The sequence below is a fragment of the Ahaetulla prasina genome, chromosome 1, assembly GCF_028640845.1.
Source record: "Ahaetulla prasina isolate Xishuangbanna chromosome 1, ASM2864084v1, whole genome shotgun sequence".
NCBI classification, from domain to species: domain Eukaryota; kingdom Metazoa; phylum Chordata; class Lepidosauria; order Squamata; family Colubridae; genus Ahaetulla; species Ahaetulla prasina.
Genome location: NC_080539.1, coordinates 65569657 through 65596678, shown reverse-complemented (window position 1 = coordinate 65596678; position 27022 = coordinate 65569657).

The following is a 27022-nucleotide window of genomic DNA, read 5'->3' as shown; positions in this document are numbered from 1 at the left end:
TTTTGTTTCTCCAATGTACAGATCTAGATCTGCAGATGTCTCACTGCATTGTATGCATATATCACATTGCTCAGTTTGTGTCTGGATGTTTTATCCTTGGGGTGGACAAGTTTCTGCCTTAATGTATTCTTGGGTTGTGCATGCATGTTGTGTTGAAAAATTCTGAGCTTTTCAGATATTCCTGCAATATATGGAATACCAATGTTGCTTCATTTGTTGTTCTCTTTTTTGTCTGATACAGAGTTTCAGCTGGGTCTCTTTTCTTTTTTTCTTTATTTTTTTATTTCATGAAGGCCCAGTTGGGATAGCCACAAATTCTGATGGCTTCCTTGATGTTTTAGTTCTTTTTCCCCCCCTATTTGCTGGTAGGCAAAACTTTAGCCCAGTGGTGTAGGGTTCTGATCACTCCCATTTTGTGTTCCAGTGGGTGGTGAGAATCAAAATGTATACAGCTGTTATATAATAAAGTAATTTATTGCTTTGAAGGCTGACACAGGAGGGAAAAGAGAAGTATAGATTCATTTGCATGAATTTACCTGAAATCTGCTTGTTTAGTTATCAGACTGGAAACATTAATCTTTCAAAAAACAAATCCTTTTTTACCCTTGTTATGCTAAACATAGAAAAAAATTAGAACAATTCATAAGAAAAACCTGCTACATTTGGACTAATCAATTCTAAAAACTTACAAGTTTTCCTAAAATTACAAGAGGCTGAGAAAAAACTGAAGCCTTTGTGAAATTTAGTATACATTATCCCATAATGTATTGTTTCAATTTTTTTTTAAAAATCACTCAATTCTATCAGACAGAATAAAAGCCTCTTACTTTTCCCCCTAATAATTAGTAAAAATAATTAAGATATTTGGATTTCACATCTAGATTTCCAAAACTAAGGTTTAGATTTTAAATCAGACTACAATGATACAGTTACTTTCTAAATCAGTTTGAATTCTATTGTAGAAAATAATATTAATAATGTTCACAATCTCAGAGCATGCAAGCCGCAGAACCAAATCAAAGTAGTGCTTCATACATCAGAGGAGCCAGATGAAGAAGGCCTCTGCCATAAAAAATATGAGATGCAATTTACAGAAACCCATATACTGAACTGGTCATTGCTAGAGTTAAGGAAAAGTTGGAGTTCCTGGATATCTGGTGACAAATGAGCTAAAGGATTCAGGATTCTTTGCTGAGCAACCAGGGCCAGCAAAAAGAAAGAAAAATTGTTTACCCATCACAAATATATGTAGACTGAAAACAAAGAAATGATGACCACTTATTCTAAATCAATTCCAACAAGAAACTATGAACTATGGTGAAAGAAAGTAATGATAGTAACAATTGTAATAGGTGCATTGAGTGCAATTCAGAAATACATGGGAGCACCACTTGATCACCATTGGCAATGACAAAAATCACCATCAGTCAATAGCAAAATTCTCTTTACATCAAACAGTTATCTGCTCTTATCAAAAAAAAAAAACATCCAACTTTGTTTCTGCTTGGATTTTATGCTTGAGATGGGAAAAATGAAACTGGGTTTTTCTGATTAGGTAACGTTGTTGTTATAGAAATGGCTAGCGCATATTAATTATGTAAAAGTAAAAAGTTGGGTATGTAATGTTATAGCAATAGCAATAGCACTTAGACTTAAGACTTATATACCACTTCACACTGCTTTACAGTCAGTGATGGGATTCAAGTAATTTAACAACTGGTTCTCTGCCCTAATGATTTCTTCCAACAACCAGTTTGCCAAACTGCTCAGAAAGTTAATAACCGGTTCTCCCGAAGTGGTGCGAACTGGCTGAATCCCACCACTGTTTATAGCCCTCTCTAAGCGGTTTACAGAGTCAGCATATTGCCCCCAACAATTTGGGTCCTCATTTTACCCACCTCGGAAGGATGGAAGGCTGAGTTAACCTTGAGCCTGGTGAGATTTGATCTTCAAACTGCTGGCAGCCTGTGAGCAGCAGAAGTAGCTTGTGGTATTGCATTCTAACCATTGCGTCACCGCAGCTGAGTTATTATCTTATTCTACTACACTAAAATGAATCACAAGTCAATGCTTTTCTTATTCTTTTCCTGTTTACCCTACATTTTTTTCTTTCCCCTTTTCCCTCCCTCATTTCCCCACAACTTTCATTTTCATTTATATTTTATAGTTTGAAAAGTTTAATAAAATTCTAATTAAAAAAAAGAAAAATACAAAATTAAAAAGTGTGGCGAAAGAACGAGAAAAAGAAAGAAAAAGTAACTTCCCCCTTCATCCCAACAAGTAAAGACATTTTCAATTAGCTTATCACCAAAACAATATTTCTCCAAAGCTCATCTCTAAAATAGAAACAAGAAACCAAAAACCAATTGCTTGTAACAAAACTTTTTAGTACTGTACACACTTATAACTGAATAAGAGCAAGGACTTGAAATAATGAATCTAATGAATCTGATATTCATTAAATAATGAAAAAATAATTGCTACCAACCTGCCTTCCATTGAGGACCTGTATACTGCACGAATCAAGAAGAGGGCCGTGAAAATATTTACAGACCCCTCGCATCCTGGACATAAACTGTTTCAACTCCTACCCTCAAAACGACGCTATAGAGCACTGCATACCAGAACAACTAGACACAAGAATAGTTTTTTCCCGAAGGCCATCACTCTGCTAAACAAATAATTCCATCAACACTGTCAAACTATTTACTGAATCTGCACTACTATTAATCTTCTCTTCATTCCCATCACCCATCTCTTTCCACTTATGACTGTATGACTGTAACTTTGTTGCTGGCAATCCTTATGATTTACATTGATATATTGACCATCAATTGTGTTGTAAATGTTGTACCTTGATGAACGTATCTTTTCTTTTATGTACACTGAGAGCATATGCACCAAGACAAATTCCTTGTGTGTCCAATCACACTTGGCCAATAAAAATTCTAATTAAAAAAGAAAATACAAAATTAAAAAGTGTGGCGAAAGAACGAGAAAAGAAAGAAAAAGTAACTTCCCCCTTCATCCCAACAAGTAAAGACATTTTCAATTAGCTTATCACCAAAACAATATTTCTCCAAAGCTCATCTCTAAAATAGAAACAAGAAACCAAAAACCAATTGCTTGTAACAAAACTTTTTAGTACTGTACACACTTATAACTGAATAAGAGCAAGGACTTGAAATAATGAATCTAATGAATCTGATATTCATTAAATAATGAAAAAATAATTGCTACCAACCTGCCTTCCATTGAGGACCTGTATACTGCACGAATCAAGAAGAGGGCCGTGAAAATATTTACAGACCCCTCGCATCCTGGACATAAACTGTTTCAACTCCTACCCTCAAAACGACGCTATAGAGCACTGCATACCAGAACAACTAGACACAAGAATAGTTTTTTCCCGAAGGCCATCACTCTGCTAAACAAATAATTCCATCAACACTGTCAAACTATTTACTAAATCTGCACTACTATTAATCTTCTCATAGTTCCCATCACCAATCTCTTTCCACTTATGACTGTATGACTGTAACTTTGTTGCTGGCAATCCTTATGATTTATATTGATATATTGACCATCAATTGTGTTGTAAATGTTGTACCTTGATGAACGTATCTTTTCTTTTATGTACACTGAGAGCATATGCACCAAGACAAATTCCTTGTGTGTCCAATCACACTTGGCCAATAAAAAATTCTATTCTATTCTATTCTATCAAAACCTTTAAATAAAATGTACAGTGATATTGTTTTCAGTTATAAGTGTGTTATCAAGAGCAACACTAATAAAAACTATTTTTTATTTAACAACTATAGTTAAGATAAAAATTAAATTTGATCTAAAAATTTTGCTCTTCTTTTTCTTAAGTAATATATGATAAAAGTTTCAAGGAGAGGAAAGTAGAGAGGAACAATGTGGATGCTGCTTTCATTTCTCTTCTATTGTTGTCTTTGTGTCCTAATTAACATTGTGATCAGAAAGCCTAGATATTCATATGCTTCACAATTGGAAGTATTGTTTAACAATGCCCTTGTCTTCATGAGATTTATAGCTGTATTTGATATACCTGAAATTCTTGCCTTACAACACACAACTCATAAAAATCCATTTATATTTTAAGATAAACCTGGTATGATGGGTGATTCATACCTTTTTTTCCTATTTGGTCAGTAGCAAAAAAACAAAACAAAAAAAACAACCCACCTTGCTGAAACAGTAAATTTTAAATACTTTTGGTTTAGGCACTTGGACTGAGAATTCTTTATAGTTACAATGATTCAAAGATTTAATGCCTTTCATTCTGTTAACAGACACATATCATACATTCCTTGTCAAGCTTGCTTCATCCATATGGAAATGCAAGAACAAGAACTGAGAACTGTATATACTTAACAGTAGCAGATTTGCATAGGGCATGTATGAAAAGCATGCAGCCATGATGGCGAACCTATGGCATGTGTGCTGAAAGTGGCATGCAGAGCCATCTCTCTGGGCACACCAGTTGTTGCCTGTTGCTCTTCTGGGTTCTAGCACACACATGCACACCAGCCAGCTGGTCTTCGTGCATGCACGAGCACCAGAAACCGGAAAACCAGGCACGCTGAAAACCGGACGCTCAGTTTCCCGACCCGCATATGTGCGCCAGGGAACTACTCTTCCAGTTTCCAGCACTCCTGTGTGGGTGCGCTGGGAAGCTATTCTTCTGGTTTCTGGCACTGCCCCCCATCCGCACCCGCATACGCTCCCTTTTGTGCCAAAAGGTTCACCAACACTGCTATATAGGGAAGCAGAGCAAAGGGAATTAGAAAGCATTTGAAACTCAGTCATTTTAAACTGGTTCATAACATAGGAAGAATTTAATTTGGTCCTTGTATCTTCATGTCCCTACTTTCACAGTAATAAAGCTTCAGTCAAGTACAGTATTCCTTTAAAAAAATGTATGTCTGGATTTGTTTTCCCCAGTTTACATAGTGTTCACTAATATATAGGTCTCCATGCAGTTGAAGGATAATGTATTCAACAAACTATTTCAATTGTTCCATCTTTTGTATCACCCTTGCCCTACAACCACCCTACACATCCCAGTGTCAAAGGCCTTAGTTGGGTTCATAGCAATCAGTCATTAAGTGGCCATCCTTACTCTTTCAAACACACATCCACTGATACATAATTTAGAACTTCCAATTTAGCATCACATCTCACCATTTTTGGTTTTTGTAATAAATAATGTACTTCAGAGGGTAACAATGCTGGATTTATTTACTTATTTATTTGGTTTTAATATTCTAAATCTAGCAGCAAACATCACACATAATCTGTGTCTTCTGTGGTAGAGGAAGAGTTGGGAAGGCCCAACTCAATAGCTGAAAGGTCATAAAAAGGTATCAATGGCCCACTCCAAATTCTACTGGGATTCCATCACAGATGACAGAAACAACCAGATATCATTAATAACTAGTTCAAAACTCCACACTATTGATCCTCAATAAGATAGTGATTTATTTTTTAGCACTTCTTCTTTTGAATGAGAAACTGGGATCAGTGTTGTGTTTTTTTTAAGTAAACTTTGCAGGAACTTTTTTCTAGCAATTACATGCTCCATATCTTTTTTTCTAATTTTATCTGCTTGGCATGCTACCAAATGTGGTTTGCTAATGACTATGGAAAAGCCATCATGGGATCAGAAACACATGTTGTATCACTCTGTAAGTGTATACATCAAATTCTCAGGCAAACATAACAAGCTAGCGTGTTTACCACTTAAACATGACAATGATGATAAATGTAAAAAACAGCACTTTTTTTTTACAATGTGTAGATATTCAAAAATCCTGTTTGAATATGTTAAATAGAGAAGTCTTCTAGTTTGAAGGCACTGTCTAAATGTTGATTCAGATCTTTTGTGAATTATGTTATAAGATCTTAAATAATTAATATATATTTACACATGAAAGCCTGTACTATTTATAAAAACAAATTTTAAAACAAAAAGTCACATAGTGCTACCTAAGATATATCAGCTGACCCATGAAGGAAATTGAGAGCTGAGAAAACGCATAAAATACCCAGTAATGCTAACTTTGCTAGCTAAAAAAAACCCTCTGATATGCACAGCTTTTAATGAGGTGATAAAGGCCAGCTGCTCACATCCATCTCAGAGAGCTTATCACAGTGCTCAACTCCCTGCACCAGCATTGTCCATGTATGGAACTAAATTTGCATTATATATTGTCTGTAAAAAAAAATCCCCAAACAGCAAAAAAGCCATTGAATCTCTGAAGCGCTTCAGAGCCACCTGATTCAATTCATTACTTCAAAGCAAGTCTCTGCTTCACTTTGCAAACTTGCTTTAATGGGGTAATTTGACTGAAGCTTCATCAAGTCAACTTACCCAATTCAAAGCTTCATACAGCCCTATTAAAAAAGAATTTCAACATCATTAGGAGCTTTGCTAATTAAATAAAAAATTGAATTAAGTCAGTCTTTACAGGTTGACATTTCACCTCTGTCTTAGATAGATGTTTATTGTGGGAGGAAAAATATTTTCTTCGTTAACTGTTTGAGTTTTCCTCTATCCAGTTTTTTCTCTTTCTTTCAATTCTTCAGTGGGTGACTATATGCATCCACTGTGATCGCAATCATTTTTTTTCTTCCTAGATGTAGATTATAGCATTGGAAAAGGGCAGGAAGGAGTACATAATATATTAAGCAACTGAATGGCTAAATGTCTACCGAGATTCTCAGTCATTGAGGTCATGGTTGTCTCTAAGGTGCATTTTCAAGAAGCAACTGTTTTTTCTTTGAAGGCATTTCACTTCTCATCCAAGAAGCTTTTTCAGGTCAGAGCTCAGACCTTTGGAATAAACAACTGAATATCCCTTTCCTATCTTTTAGCTTTGGTCTTTGTGTCATCCCTAAATTAGATCAACAACTGAGTAAATGTTCCTTCACTTGCTTCCACAGAAATGAACACAATATGATCATTTTTTCTTTAAGACCCTCAGAAGACTTTAAAATGAAGATAAATTGGGATTTATGTGGTAGTGTCTGTCTATAGATTCACAGAAAGTGATTCAACACAAAACACACCCAAAGTCCTGCCTTTGAATTTTTCCTTTCATTTCAACATAAGCAATGAGAAGCATTTCTGTTAGTAATGCAGATTCTTAATATCAAATAACAATACCTGAGGCATTTGTCTCTGCTAAAATATCCTTTCTTGCACTTTCCTGTAATAATTCTCATAAGCAGCGGCAAAACATCAGAGACTTCATTTATGCATTCCTGATCAAATAGCACTAGGTAAACTATTTTTTTACTGGCAAAATAAAACTTCTAATTAAATTTATCATTCTATGTATGTAGCTATATTTATAGCCATTCCACTTAGAGTTAACTAAGGGCATTAATTATGCCAGATGACAATCTCTCTCAGGTTGACAGGATATGGCAGGATCCACTTCAAGGCCCAAGTAATATACATTTGATGTGCCTTTATATATTCTAGATAGTTCTTCTGGTGTCATAAACCAATGGTACATCTTTTTATAAAGATTCTCTTTAAGTATATAGTGTAAATTTAAATCCTTTCAACCACATATTTTCTCATTGTTCCATCTGTATATCATACAATTTTAGCCCACTTTATCATACATTCTTTTATTTCTTTCAAAGTTTAATAAATGTTTATACATTTTAGCAATCATATGTTCATCATTTGTACACAATTCTGTGTCAAAGTCAGTCTTAAGAGTATTCAATATCATATTTTTGTCTACTTTGAAACTTTCCGATAACTGTAAATAGAAAAAACAAAACCACTGACAATCTATGTCCCTTCTCCATCAGTTTGTTCTGATTTTATTTTATATTCAACTTGAAAGAATTCTAGTATCTCACAGTATGTTAACCATTTCTGTTTTTCTATAAAATACTTCTTATGCTGTGCCATAAAAGTGTTTCGGGGCAAAACTTGCATTTGTATTTATCCCGTATTCTCAATATGGTATGTCTAATGTAGTGATTTTTCAAATCTGCATTGACTTCAATTTTATTGTACTACAAATATCCATGCTACCCAGTGGTGAAATCTGAACCGGTTTACTACCGGTCCACTGGCTGCACATGTACATGGGAAAACGAGGCATGTGATAAGTAGAACAGCACGCACTGTGCAACAGCTATGGTGCGCAATCATTTTTTTTTTACTTTTAAAAGCATTTTTTTACAACCTATTCGTCCGAAGAGGTTGTAAAAAAAATGCTTTTAAAAATAAAAAAAAGGCTCTGACGATCGCATGGCTCAGCTGGGCATATGGGGGGATTTTTGCTACCAGTTCTCTGAACTACCCGCCGCCATCAGTACTGGATCGACTGATCCGGTCCGAACCAGGAGCATTTTACCCCTGATGCTACCCAAATCTCAGGTCATGTCCTTCTAACTCTAAAAATGTTCTATTTCTCAGCAACATTCATCCAAACCAGGGGCAAAATCTAAATTTTTTTGCTACCGGTTCTGTGGGCGTGGCTTTGTGGGCGTGGCTTTGTGGGCGTCATGTGACTGCGTGGGCGTGGCTATGTGACTGCAGAATCAAAAGAAGGAAACTCAGTAGCAATGTCCTGCTGGAGCAGGGTTGGACTAGATGACCTCCAGGTCCCTTCCAGCTTTGGATTATCTTCTGAAGTTGCCTCTAGCACCAGGTTTTTACTCCTTCCTTCCTCTCCTCCTTCCTTCCTTCCTTCGCTGCCTCCTTTCTTTCTCTCTCTCTCTCTCATTCTCTCTCTCTCAAAAACAATCCCCCACACACCCCATTTTTCCTCCCATCAGGCTTCCCTGATAGCCAAATCAAAAAATGGGGGGGTTTCCGTTTTTCCTTCCAGCAGGCTTCAGGGAAGCTTCAGGGAAGCCTGCTGGGAGGAAAAATGGACTACCCCTCACCTTTTTTTTGTTTGGCTAGCAGAGCCTGCTGGGAGGAAAAAGGGAGTACCCCCCCTCCCATTTTTTGGCTAGCGCCCAGCTGAGCTGCACGATCATCAGAGGCTTTTTTTTTTTACTTTTAAAAGCATTTTTTCAGCCAAAGAAAAAATGCTTTTAAAAGTAAAAAAAAAAATCCTCTGATGATCGTGCGGCTCAGCTGGGCATGGGCGGGGGGAGGGGGGAGGGATTTTTGCTACCGGTTCTCCGAACCACCTGCCTATCGGATCGGATGATCCGGTCCGAACCGGGAGCATTTCACCCCTGATCCAAACCAAACAGCAAGCTGCAAAATATAATTTCAAATCAGTTAAACCCAATCCTCCTCTTTCCTTTCCATCTTGTAATACCTGATATTTAATTTGTAGCTTTTTCCCTTGCCATATAAATCTAAAAATTATTATTTTGCTACTGTTTAAATGGCATCTCAATTATGAAAATTGGTATTGTCTGAAATAATTGTGTGTATGTGTGTGTGAAAATTCCATATACTCCTATACAAATGGGTAAAGATATAGATCCTGAAGTGAACAGATAACAATCAACATCATGTTTCTTTCAAAGATGAAGCCAAGAATATGCTTCTAATTTTGTTAGCCCTTTGAGATAGTCCAGACAAGAAGCAGAACTATGAGTACTAATGTTATGTTTATTTACTGATTTACTGTATCAGTAAAAACCTCCAAATAAGACTCAGCTGTTAATTCTTTCTTTTCTTTCTTCATTTTAAATTCTTTTTCTTGGCTGCTACGCCAAAAAAAATAGCAGGAGATACAAATGATTCTGTTGACCCATGAGTAAAAGAAAATGCTATTGGCATAAGCCTTTCTACTGAATCCCCTATCATCCTAATTACTACACTAACATGATTCTTCCTTTCCTTAAAATCTAACTCTGATCACATTCCTATATGCTATTAGGCACATGGCAGGCAAGCTACTCTTGTGGCTGCAATTACTTTACCACTCTTCTTCTCCTATGTTCTATGTTTCATATTTTTATTTTCCATTATTATAGCCACACAGCCTGTCTACAACTAATGAAATTGTCTTGCTCCACATGACCTTTCTGAACCAAATCTTAAAAGCATCATTATTTCGCATTATTTTGTGGTTGAAGTATAATGCTCTATGGATGAACAATCTTTAATTAATAATACAAAATAATACAAAACCATTTTTGATGTGTTCAAATCATTCCCTCATATCCTTCTGCAAAAGCATATTAAAAAGTGAGTCTTTTGTGATGATGTAAAAAGAAGAATTCTGTTATTACTTTTAGCAGGTGAATTAGGCTGAAAGGCTTATGCGATTTTTCAATATATGTGGCCTTTTTCTGCTTAGAATCAAAGCATTAATCAAAGTACTCTGCTGTGATAACTATGGTAAGAATCCTTCAAATAATTAAGCTCCCTTCCCAAAGTTAATCACTGTTCCTCCATTCAGAATCATGTGAAATATTGTCCATACATTTTAGCAGAATTTACTAGCGTACACATATTTTACTAGAATTATTGTCATCTATTTTATTTAAAAAATAACATTATCCAAAAAGTTTTCTACCATATTATTACTGGAATGTGAATAGCCATCAATTATATTTAATTATGAGGTGCATGAAAAATTAGCTGATCCATGAAAGATCATTCTGAACAATTCCTACATGGTCTGTTATGTCCTGACTATGCCAATCCTCCTTCACATTGTTTCATTTCATGTCAAGTTAAACCCAAGAATGACATGGAACAGTTCAGCCAGAATTCAGTCCTTTGTGTACACATAACAGACAAAATCTTGCCAGACTATACCCTTACTTCCCACAATCTAATAAATATACCCTGGGAGATTCTAGGGATGGTGTTGGCAATCTGTGGCTCCTTGACCCCTCTCCTGCGGCTCCCTGCCAACCTGGTCATGCAACCTGCTCTCCACCCCGAGACACTGGCCAAACCCATGGCCAATGCCAAACTCACCAATGCCTCGCCATGGCCAACGCCAACCTCGCTAACACGAGGACTGGTGGGGTAGTAATGGGATCTGGGAGAATGGAAAGGGGGACAGGTCCACAGCTGAGGAGTGAGATGAGCTGCGGAGGCCGCTTCACCAAAGACAATCCTCTTTCTTCTCCTCACACAACTCCCTGGCCAGCTGTTATGGGGTCAGGAGGGCACACACAAATGGATATACCTTTCTCAAGCCCACCCAGGTTTTGTGGCTCCTGGTGTTCTCTTTTCTGTGGTAAATGGGTCCAAATGGCTCTTTGAGTGTTTAAGGTTGCAGACCCCTGTTCTAGGGAGTGGCTATCTGAATTCTCTTTCTCTGTCTCCTGTACCCATCTCTGAACTGTGCTACCTCTTGTCTTCCTGGCCCCCAAAATGTGTTCCTTCCTTCCTGGGAAATTGCTGTCTCACTGTAGCACTTCGCATCTGCTCTCCCTTCTATGAAAACTATATCTCACATTTAAGGGACTGATCTGGCAATTTTTAGAAAGTAAGTCCTCAAAATGGGAAATGTTCCACACATAACATTCTGGACAAAAGAGGTCTGTTTCAGAGCAGTTCTATCCTCACAACACCATACATCATATATTTCAGAAAAATTATTTCTCTGAATAATTGATTCAGTGATACAGAAGTGATACAAAACATTCTGGAGTTCTCAGGAACAATTCATTCCCAGATCAAATAATTCTGAACATTATATTAATTATAATTGCCTGTTCCTTCTGCATTTCATTTCTCTTTAACCTCTCTGTCTTTTTATCCCCACTGGTTGTACAATAAATTTGATGGAATAGATTACAGTCCCTCCAAAGCTTATGTTATAATAACTTAGTAAGTCTTCAAGGTGCCACAAAGTACTCTGACAATATATTAACTGTGTGAATTTTTAACTTGTATTGTTTACTACCAGTCTGTGCAATTTAAAGTTGGGAAGTTGGGAAGGATGGTACAGACCTCAGGCAAAAGAAGAAATTTCTCTCTCTTCAAAAATGTATTGAGCAAAAATAAAGTTGTGCTTTACTTATTCATATGAATTATACTTTATTCCTTGATTTCTTACAACTTTTTCTAATTTCTATAACATTTCTAACTATGCTCAAATCTTTATTTGTCAATTATTCCATCATTACCTCCTACTTTCTATTTCTACACTTATTAGTTATTAAAACTGTTGCCATTTGTTTGTGTTAAAGTCCCAGGTGGGTTTTACTGGATTAAAAAGTTAAGACTGCAATTGAGATGGTGCAATTGAACCAACCACTGCAATTGTTCTCCTTATTACTCTTCCCTTCCCCTTGGATTTTGAATACTTTCTTTTCACCTGTACTCTTTTTCTTCTTTTTCCTTCTTCTTCAGATACAACTCTGCCACCAAGATGATTGCTGAATGTCTTTTCCTGAGACAACCCCCCATTTTTTAAGGGCTTGTTCATCTGCCACTAATGCCTATCTTCAGCTTCATCCAGAAACTTTTAAAAAGATCTGAATAGTGTAGATGCAAGAAAGAAAGGTCTAGGTGGTTCCGCCTCCATAGCCATCCTTTCACATAAGGAGATGGTAAGTAATGTGTTCCTATACAGTGAACACTATTAAATTAATCACAATATTCTTTCTGATTTCTTGTACAAGTTATTAGTTTCCTGTCTCTCCCACTCTCTCTCGTATTTGTATATCTGCTTTTGTATCTCTCCACAGAACAAAACTGCCACTTATGTGTTATACAGATCTCAATATTTTATTAAAGAGGAAAAAATACTTCATATTTTCTCCTTGCTAAGATCAAATAGATGCATATTCATACCAAAGCAGATACAAATCTTGGACATATGAAATTATTTAGGACTCAAAAGAAATGATTAAAATTATATGGTAGCACAAATTTTGGTATCCATACCAAAGGGAAGGGACTGTATAAAATAAAATAATGGACTGTAGACAGTGAGAGAAAAAACTGAAATAGAATAGAATAGAATAGAATAGAATTTTTATTGGCCAAGTGTGATTGGACACACAAGGAATTTGTCTTAGTGCATATGCTCTCAGTGTACATAAAAGAAAAGATACGTTCATCAAGGTACAACATTTACAACACAATTGATGGTCAATATATCAATATAAATCATAAGGATATTTCACAGATAAGAAAAAACAGAGAGAGATTAATCTTGACTATTTATTTGTGCACCACAAACCATACACTTTGCCTAAAATAAATTCATTTTTAACATAAATTAGGCTTCACCATCTCAAAATCCCTAAAAAAGTGATTTTACTCACAGAAGTGTGAGTAGGAAGAAATCCGCCTCTCCCATCCCATTGGCTTCCTGTATGCCAGTATTTCTCAACCTTAATAATTTTAAAATGCATGGATTTCAGAATTCCCCAGTCAACATGAGAGTTGAATGCCACACATTGTTAAGTTGCTGAAGTTGAGAAACACTGATCTAGGTAATAAGATCTTCTTTTCTTAAAATACACTCCTTAATTACTTTGTACCAGATTCATGATATTTAGCTTAATAACTAACTTGAGGGAAATTCTTATTGTTCTTGTTTTGTTTTTCTCCCATCTCTGCCACTACCAAAATATAGCAACAAGGCAAGTGAATGGTAATAGTTGTTAGTTTTTATTAAAAATCAATATCTAGAGAAGTGATTATGACATCACTAGAAACGTCATCATAACAAGATTCCCCCCCCCCCAAAAAAAAGCTGCAGGATCTGATGGAGGAGCAATACTGAGGCCAAAGCTACTGAATTTTATTTTAGAAAAAAAAAACAGTTGGAGAAACATTTTATAGGAATGAATAAGTAGAGCATTACCTTCATTCCTGCTCTGCTCAAAACTTTAGTTTCTGACAGCTGTTCCTGGTTGCTTAAAATGAAGAGGAAATATGTACTATGCAGCTTTATGTCATATATAGTTTGAGCTTAATGTTTCCTGGATTTATTAGCTGTTCATATATTTCAATAAACCTTCTTCAGAATAGCTTCTTCCCAGAATAGAGTATAATATAAAAAACACTAGCCATAGCATGTGCTCTTATTCTTTATGTAGCTATGTATATAGACACCTCATCACTTTGGTAGCAATTTAACCTTTGGTAGTTTATTTTTAATAGCTAGTATTTGTCAGCCCCCAGAGCTACTTAATCTTACATGCACCTCTATAATTCATAGCCAAAGCTAATAGTTTTAGAAAATTGGATCCAGTCCATCAAAAATGGTGACTCATATCAATAATGAAAGCCTGAATATAAAATGCCTGTACCAAACAGTTTTCATAAAACAGTGACAAATAGGAGTTTGTGCTCCTGAAAACTGTACCAAAAAGTATAATAACTGAACAATTTCTATTCTTTGTGCTGCCAAAATTCACCTCAGTTTGGTAGGTAAGATGCATACAACAAACATATGTACATACACGCATACACACACACACACACACAGAGAGAGAGAGAGAGAGAGAGAGAGAGAGCAGCTGCTCAGCTCTGCATGTCCTGCAAACTTTCTATTTAGCCTTCCACAGGAAAGAATAATAATTGTTCAGCAAGAGTTTGGAAAAATAGTTTCAGCTTTCCTTACATTTTGGTTGGAAATGTAACATGACATTACCAACATCCAATCTGGAGTTTAGGAACACAACTTTATATGTACCAGGCCTGGTAAAGTATCATAAACTTACCTCAATAACTACCATTAACTCTACAAACACACACACAAACAGCCAAAGATCTTCTATTCAAAGAAGTACCAAACTCCTTTCATGAATTAAAAGAGATATATTGGAAAGGAGTGAGATAGATACTCAATGGGAATAAACAGTGTAATAAAAAAACCCACATCAAGCAAATGTGTTTCTATTATTTTTCCCCTGTATTGAAAATGATACAAAGGAGTTTATTCTTATTTTCAGGTTACTTTGAAAAGGATACCGAAACATTATTCTATCTGTCACAGATCCAATACTATTGTTAAATGAACTGGTGTAAATTATAGAAAAAGCACAATTGGATTTTTAAAAGATCCTTATTATTTATTAAAGCACTTTAGCAAGCCTTGTTCTGACAGTCTGATCCATTTTTAATTTGTGTCAGGGTTGAGCATCCTTTTTCTATGGGGATATTTGTGTCAATTGCAAAAATCATAATTGATAATTTAGCAAGTTTGTATCATACTTTTATCCTTCCCTAGACCAATAATATTATTACAAAACTGTATTATTAGGAGCCATGGCAGCGCAAGTGTTAGAATGCAGCATTGTAGGCAAACTGTGCCCACAGCCAGGATTTCAATCCTTACCGGTTCAATGTTGACTCAGCCTTCTATCCTTCCAAGGTCAGGAAAATGAGGAACCAGATTGTTGGGGGCAATCTGCTGACATTTGTAAATCGCCCAGAGAATTCTGTAAAGCACTATCGAGTGGTATATAAGTCTAAGTAATATTGCTATTGCTGAGCCTCTGTGGCTCAGGCTGGTAAGACAGTCTGTTATTAACAGCAGCTGCTTGCAATTACTGCAGGTTCAAGCCCCACCAGGCCCAAGGTTGACTCAGCCTTCCATCCTTTATAAGGTAGGTAAAATGAGGACCCAGATTGTTGGGGGCAATAAGTTGACTTTGTATATAATATACAAATGGATGAAGACTATTGCTTGACATAATGTAAGCTGCCCTGAGTCTTCGGAGAAGGGCGGGATATAAATGCAAATAAAAGAAAATATTAAGTTCAACAACTTAAATATGTCAAAACTAGAAAACGGACTCAAGACCCAATTTAAAAAATAATTATAAGATTGTAGAAAAGATGTGCTAAAATAAATAGAATATACCCAAAATATAATGTGAAATATAAATGTTTAACTGATCTGAAGTCATTACATATATAAATAGGAAAGAAAAAAATCACATCTGATTGTTTAAAAAGAAATTTCTACCAAAGAAGTAGAGAACTGGTTAAAAACGATCTTGAAATGAAAAGTTGCGACTCAAAAGACAATCTGAATTAATTATCTGAATTAATTCACCTCAGAAGATAAGCATGCTTGAAATCAGATAATTTAATGAAGAGACTCTGCAAAATTGAAGCACATAGAGGTTAAGTCCTGTAAAAAAAATAACAGATCACATAAAATCTTTTCAAAAAACGGGTGGTGGGGACAGAAATTACTAATTGGTTAGCCTACTGTCTGTGCTTTGCAACTTGACAGAACATGTTATTGAGGATAAAACTGTAAAGAATATAAGGGGAGGGGTGGAATCTGCATGCCAAAGCAACACAGTCTGCCAAACCATTCTTGGCACATTGTTTTTCAATGAGAATATCAATGAGTATCTAGCTAATAGCTAAGGGTGGTTTGATGACATTAAAATAGTGCTCTAAATGTATTGGCTTTTCTTGGCAAGGCAGTCTTTTCAATAAGCTTGATCACTTCACATGATTTGCTCAAAAATGTTCTCCTATTCTAGCAATAAGAACCTTCCTAATACCATGTCAGCATATTGCTGTTTCTTGTAGCAGCTCTCCAGAGCTACAAATTGGAGAGTCTCCTATCCCTATAGGGAAAGCCGAAATGAAATCTAAGACCTGCATGCAAAGCAAAGCTCTTCCCTTAATTCTGGAAAGATTACTAAACATTTTCTAAATGATAACAATAGAATCTTTAGGGAAAGGCTTTTGCTCTGTAGATAAAGAAGACAGAGCTCATATTGCTGGGTTTTGAGGCTCATTTTGCTTTCACATTGTTGATTGCCATTATTTTGTCAGCTACTCTAATAAAAAGTTTACATTACTTGAATTTTATACTATATTAGTGATCTTGGAACTGCACAGTTCTGCTTGGAATTTCAGATGCTGTATTTAGTTCAGCCTAAAATAACAACTACATCAAGGATCTGGGAGTTCTAGTAATTGAGCAGCCTAAGCATTAAATAAGAGAGGCGGTGGCTCAGGGGCTAGGACGTTGAGCTTGTCGATTGAAAGGTTGGCAGCTTGGCGATTCGAATCCCTAGTGCTGCCGTGTAATGGGGTGAGCTCCAGTTACTTGTTCCAGCTTCTGCCAACCTAGCAGTTTCGAAAGCATGTAAAAATGCAAGTAGAAAAAATAGAGACCACCTTTGGTGGGAAGGTAACAGTGTTCCATGTGCCTTTGGCGTTGAGTCATGCCGGCCACATGACCACGGAGATGTCTTCGGACAGCGCTGGCTCTTCGGCTTTGAAACGGAGATGAGCACCGCCCCCTAGAGTCGGCAACAACTAGCACGTATGTGCGAGGGGAACCTTTACCTTTACCTTTAAGCATTAAATACACATATTTAATTGACAGAAAGAAAGATCCAGATACATTTTGCTATATGGACAATAGTCTATTATTGTTGTCTTAGGCAGAAGAAAGACAATGATGGAAATATAATGAGGAACACCTACTGTGGGAGCTCCCTAACAATGTAAAACTTTGTATCTCTTAATATTAAGTTTCAAATAAAGGACTTTCTCTTTGATTACTTATTTCTTTATCACATTCCCAGACAACTCTGGGCATTTCACAATCTAAAACACAGTAAGGTATAAAACAAAATGCAAAAAACATAAAACATAATCAGCATAACTTTCCATAAACACAACATACCTCCACAATACCCACCACTAAAAGGGGACCCACCCAAACCACTTAGCCCAGATCTGGGGACACAACCAATTTTTCAAAAATAGCCTGAATAGCAAGATGAAGGACATGGAGATCTCTAGGGGATGCTGTTCTAAAGAGCAGAACTCTCACTATTTGCTTTAACAATTTGGATAACAGTATGTCTGATAAAATCCAGAATAAGATTTCATCACTGTAATCTCAAGCAAGATCTCTATGCTAGATAATGGAGAGGAAGAGGAAGCTTATACAGGTCTCCTACAAAGAGGGGAAGGGATAATGATTACCTCCTTACCCCGTCTACCTCTTCCTAACTTTCTACCTTCCTACCTCCCTAACATACTTAGGGGCGTGTTAACCCACAATGTATCACTATTCCAGGAAAAAGAAATAACAAGTCTTGAATTAACGGGGAAATTTAAATAATTTCCAACGGATGGATAATAGATTTACAAGCCTGGAAATTGGTACATCTGGGATTCATGGAGACCTTAAAATGAGGAAAACTAATGATTTAAATTTGCTAAAGTTTGAAGGGATTGAAAATAATTATTACTTGTCATGAAATCAGAATTAAGTCTTACAATAATTTCATACAAATCTACAAAGTGAACTATTTATTCTCTTGGAAAGGAGTACCAGTATCTCATCTGCTGGTGAGATTCTAGTATACTTTGTACCAGGATGAAATCTACTTACCTTCCCTACCGGTTCAGGTGTGCACGTGTGGACCCTCTGCGCATGTGCAAACCCTTGTGAGCATGCACAGAGGGTAAAAAAACAGGTTACTTCCTGGTTAAAACCAGGAAGTAATGACAACCTGACAGGTGGGCGGAGCCTCGAGCTGCCGTTGCTACCAGTTCTCCAAACCACCCGCCGCCATCCCTACCGGTTCGGCTGAACCAGGCCAAACCAGTAGCCTTTCACCCCTGCTTTTTACTCCTCATTTGAGTTGCAATTTTCTCCTTCTGTCATTGTTACTATATGCATACAGAAAGTTGCTTTTTTAATGTCTTTATTCCTAGACTCAGAGAGGGTATTGGTAATAATTTAACTCAAGCTAGAGGTTTAAATGGAGGTGGCTGGGTTTTTTATATATTAGTGCAATTGAAGTGGTATTTCTCTTTTTATCATATGTTTGTATTATGTTTATTTTCTTTTAATTTATTTTTAAACTTACATCCATATTCATTATTTTAAAGTTTCCTCTCTATGTATCTACACTTTATGAAGCTTACTACAGTGTGAAAGGCCTGTAACACTCGGAAATTGCCCTGGAGAAATATTTTATCTATACGAAGGCATGGCTCTTAAAGTAATTAGCTGGAATATAAATGAATTCCAAAAAAAAAAATGGGAACCTTTTTTAATAACCTGTAAAGTTATAAGCATATATAATTATGTTGCAAAAAACACATATTCTAGTTAATTAAAGACTTTTCTTGATGCCTACAAGCTTGGACAAACTCATATTAGGGGATGCTCAAATAAAGTATGTGGGGTAGTATTATGTTTAACAGCAATCTTAAAGCCTGAGAATTAAGATAATGAAGGATATTTATTTTATTGATAGTAATATTAGCTAATATCATGAGTAACTTTTTCTCTGATTAGTTCTACAAAGAATACTCCTGAAATATTTCATAAGTGTTTCCTTAAACTATGTAAAGCACACTTTCAACATGAAATGTATGCTGTGAATTTTAATTTCATTCAAGGATCTCAGCTAGATGAAAATATATGTCATCTGATTCTGAAGGACTCTGGGTGGTTCACAGCAATCAAACAAAGAAATTACAATAAAATCAATAAAAGAAAAGGCTAAAAGTTGGTAGGTGTGATAAAAGTAAGGGGTCTCACTCTCCCTTGCCAAAGTCCTGGATGAAGATCCAGATCTTCACAGTTTTTCTAAACAACAGTAGGATGGGGTCATCGGGATCTTAAGGGAGTCATGCATCACAATACGTTGAATTAAATGCATGTAAATTGATATATGCAATTTCAAAATATATAATTTGATGGCAACAACTTCCACTAAATGTCAGGAGTAAGATTATTGTAATTAAAATATTTCATCAAGATTGATATTGAGATGAAAAACTTGAAATAAAATGAATCATTCAATTTTATAAGAATTTTTTTAAAAAATCAGAATGAAAGATGATGTTGATTAATGAACTGTAGAATGAAGAATACATATACTCAATCTTAGAAAATCAATGGGTCCAAATCTTAAGGAAAACAGTTCTTCAAAAAATATTATTGCATGTCCATTAGATGCCTCAGGAAATATTTTAAACAGTTGGACATCAGCTTTTTTTTTATTTGTATGTATACTAGCAATATACCAAATTACAGGATTATTTAATTTACAGGATTTGACCTTTTCCAGCATAGCTTTGTTTTCATTTTGGATCATAATATATGTTAATAATGCTGTAGAGATAAATATAATAGATAAACAGCAATAAGCAATGGCACTTGGAGGTATATGCATGATTTTAAACTATATTCCTAAAGTCCAAAAATTGTTATTTACTTATTCTCCTGATACCAAGGAATGGAACCAGGACATGAGTCTGTTATCTATTTTTGAAATGTTTCTGTGTTCAAAACATGAGAAGATGAAGCAATATATTTGCATAAGATTTCATGACAAGACAAAGAAATGAATTAATTCTATATTGATGCTAAATGGATATTACTTGGACTTTTTAGTTTTTAAAATATTTTTGCCTTTTTTTCTTATTGTGTCTAGTTTATTTTATTACAATGTATGTAGATTCTTTTTTCACTGTAAAATCATCACTGAATTTTTTTATCTCTTGGTATTGTAGTTGTTTATGTTTCACTGTTAAGAATAATTTAAAAATCAGTAAAATTAGTTCAGTCCAGGATTTATACACTTACCATATAATTGATTGCTATCTGCTATGTATGTGTACATGTTTAGGGAAGGAGAGATGATGCAAATATATGAAATGGCAAAAACAAAACACAGATGAAAATTAATGTTATGTGCAAGGTTTTGGTCACTGAAGTAGAAACAATCATTTGAGGAACTGTCATAAAACAGAACCTGGAAAAATAGCAAAAGAAAAATAACTTTAAGAATTAATGAAACACCAATAGAACTATTTAAAATTTTACAAGATTATATAGATAAAATGTTCCTTGCAGTTTGTGAGGGAATATGAAAAATATAACACAGACCAGCAGAATGAAAAACAATACTACAAAACATTCTAGAAAGAGTGCAGAAAAGAGCAACAGAAATAATTAGGGAGGCTAAAGCACATAAAGAATGGTTGCAGGAATTGGATTTATCTAGTGAAAAGAAGGACGAGGGGTGACATGATAGCAGTGTTCTAATATTTGAGGGGCTGCTACTGAGAAGAGGGGTTCAATCTATTTTCCGAAGCAGCAGAAGGCAAGACAAGTAACAATGGCTGGAAACTAATCAAGGAGAAAGCAACCTAGAACTAAGGAGGAATTTCGTAACAGTGAAAACAATTAACCAGTGGATTGGCTTGCCTTCAGAACTCTTACCTCTGCTACTGGTTCACTCGTGCATGCGTGCTTGCTTTGCTCGCATGTGCACCACTTCTGTACATGTGCTTTTGTGCATGCGCAGAGCGTATTTGCTGACGTCCGGATGGGTGGAGCCTCCTGCTGCTGCTACAACTAGTTCACCCGAACTGGGGCAAACCACTAGCAACCCACCACTGCTTCAGAAGTTGTGGATGCTCCATCAATGGAGGCTTTTAAGAAGAGACTGGACAACCACTTGTCTGAAAAGATATAGGGGCTTAAGCAGGGGGTTGGCCTAGAACAGGGGTCTGTAACCTTAAACACTCAAAGGGCCATTTGGTCCTGTTTCCCACAGAAAAGAAAACACCGGGAGCCACAAAACGTGGGTGAGCATGGCCAACTCAATGTCACTCCCACCCAGTCACATGACCCACCCAGCCACACCTACCCAGATTTCGTGGGTCCCAGTGTTTTCTGTGGGAAATGGATCTCTCTCTCCCTCTCTCTCTCTCTCTCTCTCCCTCTCTCCCTCTCTCTCTCTCTCCCCTTTCTCTCTCTCATTTCCTTCTTCCCCCCCTTTCTCTCCCTCTTCCTCTTCTCAGTCTCTCATTTGTTTCTCTCTTTTTCCTGTCTCATTCTCTCCCTCCATCATTTTCTCATTTTTCTCTCTCTCTTTCTCTCTCTTTCTCCCCTTTTCTCTCTCACATTTCTCTTTCTCTCCCTTTTATTTGTTTTTCTCTTTTTCCTCTTTCTTCTCTCTTTCTTTCTCTCCCCCTTCTCTCTCATTTGTTTCCCTCTCTTTTCCCTCTCTCTCATTCTCTCCCTCCAGCTCTCTCTCATTTTTCTCTCCCTCTCCTTCTCCCCCTTCTTTCTTAATTGCTTCTCTCTTTCTTCTTCTCTCTCATTCTCTTTTTGTCCCGTTTTCTCTCTCTAATCTCTCTTTCTCTCTCACGTGCGCACATGCACAAGTGGGATGCCCTCCTGGGCTGGGATCATGGCGGTGGCAACGGTGACTCCTCCTCCCACTGTGCGCTCAGGTAAGTAGCCAGCCACACTGTGCAGGAGAGCTAGAGCTCTTCCCTCTCTGCATCAGGTGGCGGTGGCTGCTCCTCCACATTCCCTTCCTTCCTGAGCCAACATAAAGAGGACTGCGGCTGGTGCTGAGCTGCCCATGAAGGACACAGAATTGCAAAAAGCAGCCAGTCATGGGCAGTGAAAAAAAAATGCTAGGGGGGCGCTTCAGCCATATGGCTCTGCAGAGAGGCTCACGCCTTCTCGGGGCAGAGAGCAGATCGTGCAACCGGGCCTGGCCAGTGTCTCAGGGCAGAGAGCAGGTCACATGGCAGGGAGCTGCAGGAGAGGGGTCAAAAAGCCACATGCAGCTCAGGAGCCACCAGTTGCCGACACCCAGCCTAGAAGATCTCCAAGTTCCCTTCCATCTCTGTTATTATGACTAAAATAGAGCCGTGCTAGAGAGTGGTCAAACTGAGCTTATTTCACATGCAAGTAGGATTTTTCAATTCACATGTCAACATTACTGTACACAGAATGTAGGACTGGCAAAGTACTAAAGATCTCATTGCTAACATTTAATGGATAATGGAAAAGACAAGGCAATTCAAAAAAATATATCTGTTTTTACTTTATAATTTTTATAGCTTTTGACTATATAGACCACAACACAGCTTATATGCTTGAAGCATTTTTGTAATGCAAGTAGTCTTCGATTTACAGCAGTTCACTTTGTAGCCGTTCAAAGTTACGACAGCACTGAAAAAAGTGACTTATGACCGTTTTTCACAGTTATGACCTTTGCAGCATCCCCATGATCATGTAATCAAAATTCAGATGCTTGGCAGCTGGTTCATATTTATTGCCATTGCTGTGTCCTAAGTTCATGTCTTCACTTTTTATGACCTTCTGACAAGCAAAGTCAATGGGAAAGCCAGATTCACTTAACAACTGGGTGTCTAATTTATCAGCTGCAGGGATTCATTTAATAACTATGGGAAGAAGGGTCGTAAAATGGGGCAAAACTCACATTTAACAATAGAAATTTTGGGCTCAATTGTGGCCGTAACTATATGGTTCCAAAATGGGAAAGGCTTAGTTCAGTGTAGTACACTCCCATTTAGAAAAACAAATTAAAAAGAAAAGCTCATTTTCCCTTAATTTATTTATGGCCACCTTGAGATTCAGAAAAGGACAAGCCTTCATTAATATTTTTTATTCCTTCTTAAACTTTCATCCCTGCTCTTCCACTGTTATTCCAAGGCACCCTTAACTTAACTGGATTTTCCTCTAGTGTTAGAGAAATTGAGTTTCTTAGATGGAATTCAACTAAGGCTCACCTTTATCTGATCGCAAGCTACATTGTTTGAAATTCTTCCTGCTCATGTTTCTCAAGGTTTTTTTTAAGAGCCTATGGAAACCTTGTGTCTAGCACTATCCTGAATGGTTATAATGAAGTCACTTCTTTATATATTTCTTTTCTTTTTCATTACTACTGTATATTCTTACTTTTCTTTCTTTCCTATTTCCTATTTCTTTTTTCCTTTTTTCCTCTTCACCTTCTAGTCTTCTTTTTCTTTTTTTCTAGTTTGTATTAATTTTTTTTACTGTTGTAATTATAATCTTTAATAAAACCTACTCCAAAAAAATAAAAAGGAAATTGGAAGCCTTGTACTTGAAAGACCAAATATTATATCTACCAAGTCTCAAGCAAAATTGGAACAGGAATTGACTGCAATGCTCCATGAGACAGGTTCCAGGATCCCATGATATTATAAGTGTGCATCACCCCTGAAATCCTGTTAAATTAATTGCTTTCACTAGGAGCAAGCAAATACATTCAAAGAAGAACCAAATATAGTCTTCCAATTCTATGAGCCAATACGGAAAGATGTCAGCCAATTATTCAGAATAATTATGCCCCATGATATCAAAGATCAATTAGTTAGAAAGGCAAATTGGCCAGAGGAAAATCTTGGCACAGATGCCATGGCTGAATTTAGAAATTCTATCTGAAATCAGATTTTGATCGTCTATCCTCTTAATACAGATTAGCATGGAAATCAGAAATGGAGGCAGGAAAAAGGAGAAGACCCAGCTAATTTTATGAATTATTTAAAATCTTTATTACACAAGGGTGTAATAATGTATTTTCTTTTTGTTTGTTTGTTGCTAAAATCTATGATAAGGCAGCACTCTGGACTTTCTGATATAAACCAATTTGTCCCTATGTTAGTTCTGCTCCCTGTAGAGCAGGGGCCCCAATCCCTGGGCCATGAACTGGTACCATCGGTGGTCATTAGGAACTGGGCTTCATAGATGGAGGTGAGGGGTGGGTGAATGAGCGAAACTTTATTTGTATTTACAACCACTCCCTAATGCTAGTGTCACTCAGCTCCACCTCATATCATCAGGCATTAAGATTCTGATAGGAATCTTACTATAAATTGCAAACCTTACTATAAATTGCATATGCAACAGATCTAGGTTGCATGCTCTTCCTCTCCCACTCCCAAACTGGTCCCTGGTACTAAAAAGTCACATGATTATGATCCAGGCACTCAGTACCAGGTTCATAACCACAACATTGCAGTGAGCCACAGTCATGTGATCATGGTTTCTGATGTTCCCAATGGCCTTCCAAAAATCAGTGCAGAAGCTGGTAGTAAGTATGATGTCTATCCCGTTTCCATCAGATTTTCATCACTCATTCTCCATAGTGCTGCATGAAGAACCTGTGCATCTGCCTATGCCATGTAGCATCTGCCCATGTGTGCATCCCTACCCCCCCCCACCATGGCATTTGCAAACCATTGAATCCCACCTTCCCTGAGATTCCTGCCTGTTTCTGCTTAACACCAGGGGTGAAATGCTCCCAATTCGGACCGGATTGGCTGATCTGGTAGCGATGGCGGCAAGTGGTTTGGAAAATTGGTAGCAAAAATCCCTTCCCCACCTCCTGCCTGGGTGTTTGGGTGCTGTTGTCACCCACTTGGGTGTTTGGCAGCTTGCTGCTTCTTTTGGGCTCACTCACTTTTCCTGCCTTACTTTGGCTGCTGCAATCAATCTCATCAGTGAGCAACTGAATCTGCCTGCCTGCCTTCCTTGTGCCTTCAATTTGGTAAGTAACTGGGGTTTTTTTGGGGGGGAGCTTTAAAAAAATAGTTAATTGTGGTTTTTTTAGGAGTTTTATTTGTTTTTTAGACATGGCAATTTAAGATTAAGGAAGTTTTAAATTTAACTGCTTTTATCTAAAAATAAATAAAATAAAATAATAAAATAAAATATTTGTGCAGCTTTCTGAGATTTGGTGTGTTTCTGTGGTGTTTCACTCTAATTACACAAACACACAAAGTCTCATAAAGCTGTATGTGGCATTTTGTGTGGAAAAAGTGTGAAAGTTGGTTTTTGAGCTTTTTGTGGCTGTGTGAGGTTCCTGCTTGTTGCAGGGGCCATTTTGGGTCAAGTCCAGCTGCTTTTACAATGTGTGTGTGTCAGTTGTGTTGTGTTCTGTTGTGTGTGTGTAAAGTGTGAAAGTTCGTTTTTGGTACCCCTTATTTTTTTGTGTACTTTGTTTATCATTTTTATTATTTATTATTATTGGCCACGCCCAGCGGGTCACCTGACCACCAAGCCACACCCACCAATTAAGCCACGCCTACAGAACTGGTAGGGAAAATTTTTAGATTTCATCCCTGCTTAACACCCTCAGGTCCTGGGGTTACAAGGGCAACTGGGACTGCAGTATTGCTACCACTAAGTGATGCAGTCAAATCCCTGCTACTCAAATGCTTGCCAAATGGTGGGCGGGGAGAGGATAAAGGAGAGTGTGGTAGCAATTATGAAATGTCCATTTCTGTTGGAGACAAAAATAGCCATATTAGCTCCAAAGGGAACTGCATGTCATTCTCTGGAATCATTAAATGAGCCTGGTTGAGCCACAGCATGAATGGACTAAATATCCTCTTAGGTGTGATTGAACATTTTCTAAGTTTGCGAAGAAGAAAAAGAAAGGCTGCCTTTTTTTCTTTTTAATTGCAACCAAGTGACAAAGCCGCTTTATCTTTGTCCAGGGAGAGTAAGGAAGAGTAATAACTGGTTTTAAGATTATTCCACATCCTGCAAGGCTAGTAGATCAATTCTTGCACTATACACATCTTAATCAAGGAAGAGGAGAATAGAGAAACTTCAGTCATGCAGTTAAGGTAATAAAACTAAGTTTCCCCACAGAAATAACACACAAATTTAACTCCTCAGCCTCAACACTGGCAAAATGCAGTCTCCCAATTCATTCTGTATGACTAGGGATGTGAATGGAAACAAAGCAATGTGCAAAAAGTTTCTTTTCTATCAATACATACTGAGAGACAAAAAAATCTGAATTGCATGTTTTCGTGAACATTTTGCACACATATACATGGGATCAATGAAACAGCATTTTTGTAATACACGGCTGTCGATGCATCCTTGGTGCATATTTAATATTCCAATTTTTTGAATTTGAGGAGTACGAAGATTTAGAGTGAAATGGAAGATTTATACTCTGCCCCAGAGTTTTGCTGTGTCACTTAACCGATTGCTACATATTTTCCGGGGAAACCATCTGTTTGCCTGAAGCTAATAACATGACTTGTCAGTAATTCCATTCACCTCACAAGATAATCAATGAGACTATTTCAGTAGGCCTGGAGAAATGTTGTGAGACTATATCTGCAGCGGTGATGGTATACTAACAAGATAAAATGTCCCAACCACAAAATGTAATTCTTGTAACAGTGATGTGGCATGGCAGACAAAAATGCTGGGGTTGCACCAATAATTATGATCATCTGCATTGCAGTTTCTGCAGATAG